Source organism: Brassica oleracea, chromosome C7, assembly GCF_000695525.1.
Source record: "Brassica oleracea var. oleracea cultivar TO1000 chromosome C7, BOL, whole genome shotgun sequence".
Taxonomy (NCBI): Eukaryota; Viridiplantae; Streptophyta; class Magnoliopsida; order Brassicales; family Brassicaceae; genus Brassica; species Brassica oleracea.
This window is the reverse complement of record NC_027754.1, coordinates 14,253,736-14,259,567: the sequence shown is the minus strand read 5'-3', so window position 1 is coordinate 14,259,567 and position 5,832 is coordinate 14,253,736.

Sequence of the window (5,832 nt, the reverse complement as noted above, 5' to 3'; positions counted from 1 at the left end):
CTAAACCCTAAACCCTAAACCCTAAACTCTAAACCCTAAACCCTAAACCCTAAACTCTAAACCCTAAACCCTAAACCCTAAACTCTAAACCCTAAACCCTAAACCCTAAACTCTAAACCCTAAACCCTAAACCCTAAACTCTAAACCCTAAACCCTAAACCCTAAACTCTAAACCCTAAACCCTAAACCCTAAACTCTAAACCCTAAACCCTAAACCCTAAACTCTAAACCCTAAACCCTAAACCCTAAACTCTAAACCCTAAACCCTAAACCCTAAACTCTAAACCCTAAACCCTAAACCCTAAATCTTAAACCCCACCCTTTAACTCTAAACTCTAAGTTTGTGACTTTTGATAAAACATTAAGCGCTATTTTTGTGACTTTTGATCTTGAGTGCTAGTTTGGGAACATAAACTTGATTTAGTGTTATTTTTGTCTTTTTCTCTTCTTAATAACAGTTAGATGGTAGATCTTTTTTTAAAAAACTTAAAGTTTATTTTTGGTGGTTCATGTGCAAGGGCACTCATCTCTCACACTGTAAAAAATATGAAGGAAAGAATCTTTAATTTTTTGGTACATGTTCTTGGAGACGTAGAAATATGTAGATAATTTGGATAAAATTCAATAATACATATCACCGGTAATTTTAAGGATCAATTTATAGAAATCTCATTGCATACCTAGATTATAGTGTGCATGATAATGCGTGTCATTAAATATTAAAATTTCAAAATTAGTATCATGTCATAAAAATAAAATGAAATAAAATAAAATTAAATGCTGAATAAAATCTACATTGTGTCACGAATAGATAATTTTAACTTAAGTTTTTTTTTTTTTGCAATGAAATCTTTTAAAGGTCCAATATTAACACATTGACCAATAATATCTAAAACACACCAATAATGTTTCAAACACAAAATGTTAGAATAAAATATCATACGTTAAAACAAGGGAACAAGAGAAATGAGCTTTCTTTTCAAAAAGACATCGTTTGAAAGTGTTTGTATTATTGAAGATGAAGTTTTGTATGTATTGCCCATAAAATATATGATGAGAATGTATATGTATTATCATATAGTTGGAAAATTATTATAATATAATATAAGATGGATACTAAGATAAGGTGGATATCATAGTTCTTTGTTTACCACTTACATACTAATATTTTATATAATAAAAGAATGTTTACTTTATCCTGGTTAGGACAATTAGGATGTCATATCACAAAGTCATGTTTCCATAGACGCAACAAGTGTCTCATTCAGCAAAACACACCTTTTCATTTATTTTCGAATTGTTTGTGCGGGCTTTGTTATTGTTATGGACCTCATGTTTGGATGAAGAGACCATCTTAATATCCCGATAGGCCAATAGGAGTCGACCCCAATCCTCTCTTTTTTCCGTCTCATCGGACTTTAGGATTATAATATGACAAAGACTACAATAAATATCACTTAGACATTATATATAATATTTTTAAATTATAAATTATAACAAAAGATTAATTATGTTTCATATCCACTCCACTAACAAATATGATTTAAAAATATCCAGTAACAAATATTATTTTAAAACAGAATAATAAGAATTGATCCTAACTCGTAAAAGTTGCAAAATTAATAAAAATAGTTATATGTCCAATTTAAAAGTTTGAAATAGTTATACTATTGAAATTAGTAAATTAACGATTCAGCTAAAACTAATTATAATCAATAATTTAGCTAAAAACTAATAAAATGATAAATAAACAAAATAAACTAAAATAATGGAAAAGATGACAATCAATAATTTAGCTAAAATATAATAAAGAGATGAAAATGAGAAAAATAAACTAAAATTATGGAGAAGATGATAAACTATAATACAAGATTGACTATGTTTCATATTCAATCCAGTAACAAATATGATTTAAAAATATCGAGTAACAAATAGTATGATTTTAAAACAGAATAATAAAAATTGGTCATAAATCGTGAAATTTACAAAATTTTGGAAATAGTTATATGTCTGATTAAAATGTTTGAATAGTTATATTATTTAAATTAATGATTCAACTAAAACTAATTATAAATCAGTAATTTAGCTAAAACCTAATAAAATGATAAATAAACAAAATAAACTAAAATTATGGAAAACAAGATAAATCATCAAATTTACTTCTCAAATAATAGTATAGATATGACAAACTGAAAACAATGATACTACATTCAACAATATTATGCATTTATGTTTCTTTGATCTTTTGCTTAAGGCATCTACAAACCCACTCTATTTTTTCCTCCAAAATGGAGTAAAAGAGAATATAGAGTAAAAAATATTCTAACCATACTCCATTTCTCACTCCATAATGAGATTTACGTCATATATAGAGTAATCTTTTTTTTTTGTTCAATACTCCAAAAATGGAGTAGGGTTGGAGAAAAAATGGAGTTTTACATTGGAGATGTTCTAAAGCAATGAGATGAGTGAAACCATTGATGCTTTGGTATGAAGTGAAACAGAGATCTGAGCCAAGTGGAAAAAAAAGAAGAAGATCTGAGCCAAGTGGATCAATGAAAACAACTCAGCAAGATATAGATGGGCTGTTGAACTTATTTGGTGGCAATTAATTATCTCTTTACCCAAAGCCCCACACTAATCATAATGGGTTTTGATGATTCTCAAAATTATTTACTAATTAAAATTTCATACAAATTATATTCATTTTAAACATAAAAGTGTACCATATATTCATTCAAATGCAAAACCAATCTAAATGGTCGTAAAATTACTATTTAAACCTTATGACCAAACAAAAAACCAAAAAGTTATTTTACGATTCTGCTCGGAATTCTACACGTAATAGAAAGAAGTCTACACATATGCAAGAGCATCTCCAACTCCACCCCATAATTTACTGCAAAATGGAGTGATGACCAAACAAAAAATTCATTACTCCAATGGAGTAATCATTTTTTTGTTTGGTCATCACTCTATTTCTCACTCTATTTTGCAGTAAATTATGGAGTGGGGTTGGAGATGCTCTAAACCTACGAAGAAGTCTACTCTGTAGATTTACTCTGTAGTCTACATCGTAATTTAATCTAATAATTTAATTTTAAAAAATGTATAAAAATAGTTTTTGTGAAATTTTTAATTAAGCATCAATATAAAAGTTAATATGAAGTATATAAATTAAAATTTTATATAATTGAACAATTTAAAAGAATATATATTGATTTGGTAACCATGTGTTAGATAATGTTTATGGTTTAGCAACAAAATGTTCTAACATGTTATGTCTTTAAGGGTTAGAATCTTAGGGTTAGATTTTAGATTAAATTTTCTTTTTGTTTTACTGACTTAAATTTTCATTTTAATGTTGAGTAGTTTATAATTTGTATATGTCAATATTTGATGCAATAATTGAGATTTTTTTATTATCAAGCAAACATTTTGGGTTCAAGATTTGTGGTTTAGGGTATATTAGACATACAATAAAGTCTACTTCATTGTAGATGTTTTTTTCAGTCTACTTTGCTGTTTCAAAAAAAAAACCCTTATTTTAAATTTACTTCTTTATAAATAAAAATGTAAAATCATATATTATAACTATTAAAAAATAAAGAAATAAATTTAGTAAATAATATATTAAAATTAAAACAATAAAGACAGAAGAAAACAAGAAAAATCGTTGCAGACTTCTAAAGAAGTCTACTCACTGGTAGCAATTTAACCCAACTGGAATTAACAAATTTAATTTTAGCCTAACCGAACTTAAACCAAAATTTTAACATAATGTGAAATCATATATTAAAATTATAAGAAGACTAAGGAACAAAATTAAACTTATATATTAATTTTTCTAAAACAATAAAGAGCAAAACAAATGAAGTAGACTAAGTTGTAAGTCTACCAAATCGGAAACCATTTGAGTTTACAAAAATCAAAATAATTTTGATTAATTTTAGTTTCTGTATGAATAATTAAAATTATAGTCTTCAAATTAATACTTAAAAATTGTAAGATCATATATTAAAATTAATAAAACAATAAAGAATACACAACAATAATAAAATTATCATAGTAACCTTCCAAAAAAGTCTTCTACGTAGACTTACAATAAAGTATATTCCAAGATTTTAATGTAAGTAGAAGAAGTCTACAGTTTCGTAAAATGGCTGCAGAAGTTTTAAAAAATCTTTCACTTCTCTCTAAAACTCTCTCCGTTCTTTCTGAAACTTTCTCACTCTCTGTAAATTCTTTGAATGTGAAGAAAAGTTTTGTTTAAATTGTTTATCTTTTATCATGTCTTTCTCACAATATTATCTTGTTTTTGTTGGTACTATTATTCATGCTTTTCATTTTCCCCTCTAATTTTATATCTTTAGATTTTAAATGTTTATTTTTATGTTTATATTCAAATAAAGTTATAGATTCAAACTCTATGTGTTTACTTTACTACTATTTTATCTTATAAGTTCTATTTTTGAAGTTTTTTCAGATTTAAAATTATTTTTCATATTTCAAAATGTATGATTTTTTCAGATCTGAAATAAGTTGATAGAGTAGGAAGTCTGCTTATAAGTTAAAGTTAGTAGACTTTAAATGAAGTCTAATAAACCAAAAGTTTTAAGCAGAATTCATAGGAAGTCTATAAAATATTCTATAAAATATTCTTAATTTTTTTTTTTAGATCTAAAGTTACTCATGCTTTTAATGTATATACTTTTTGATCCAAAAATTAAAACAGAAACACCACTCACGCCGCCGACCAGAGATATCAGATAGCGAAGGGTAAGTATCAAAACTTCTTCTTTAATTAAAAACTAGAGATTGACCCGCACAACCACGCGGATATTGGTTTTTACATTTTTATACATTAATATCTGTTTTTCATAATTTGTGCTATATATTTTAGATGAGTCGTAATATAACTAATTGTATTCAAAAGACCTTGACCGAATCAGATAATATAATTATATTTGATACAAATATCTGAACTCATTTTAGATAAATTTGTTATTTAGCTATACATCAGAACAAAACTCATCCAGACCCCGAAGAACCCAAATCAAAACCCACACATAAATTTATAATATTCAAACGGAGCATAATTTCAAAACAAAAAAAACGATACCCGAAAAGAATAACCCGTACTTAAATGGATAGCCAATATTCATGCCTAACTGATTTTATAAACTAATAAAAAAGATTCTTTCTATGTGTTTGGCTAAATTAAATGAAATATAAAGTTTTTTATTTAGTATAATTAGTTATATGAACTGAAAAACTAAGTGACAATAAATGTAAAACTTTTTTATTATTTTGATTTAAGTTATTATTTTATTCACAAAAATATGTATTTGAATTATACTTTTGCCAACGTAATTTTCTACCGATTGAAAATAAAATTAAAAAAAATTAGTAAAACAAAAAAGGGGTTTTTGCCAAAACTAACCCACAACTTGATTTTAATCCCAAACCTATACCCAAACTTGAATCAAATGCAAAACTAACCTAAAAGCCTAGTGAAATTACAGCTCAACCCCTTGTGACCAAACAAAAAAACAGAAGCCATTTTTACGAATATAGCCCCAGTAAATCGTCTGAGTCGTCTGAGATGTTGGAAGTCGTCTGGACGACTGAAGTGTAAGTCGTCTGGTACCAGTTTATTTTAAAAATAATTTATAAATCTTGTAAAAAAATATTTTGATGCGTGAAAAATAAAAATCAAGTAATTATAAACAGTTTTAAGTGATATAAATTAAGATATGATAAAATTGATTTGTTTTGAAGATAGATGAGTGGAAGTAGTGAATCATGAAATACTTTGGTTTAGGAGTTTGG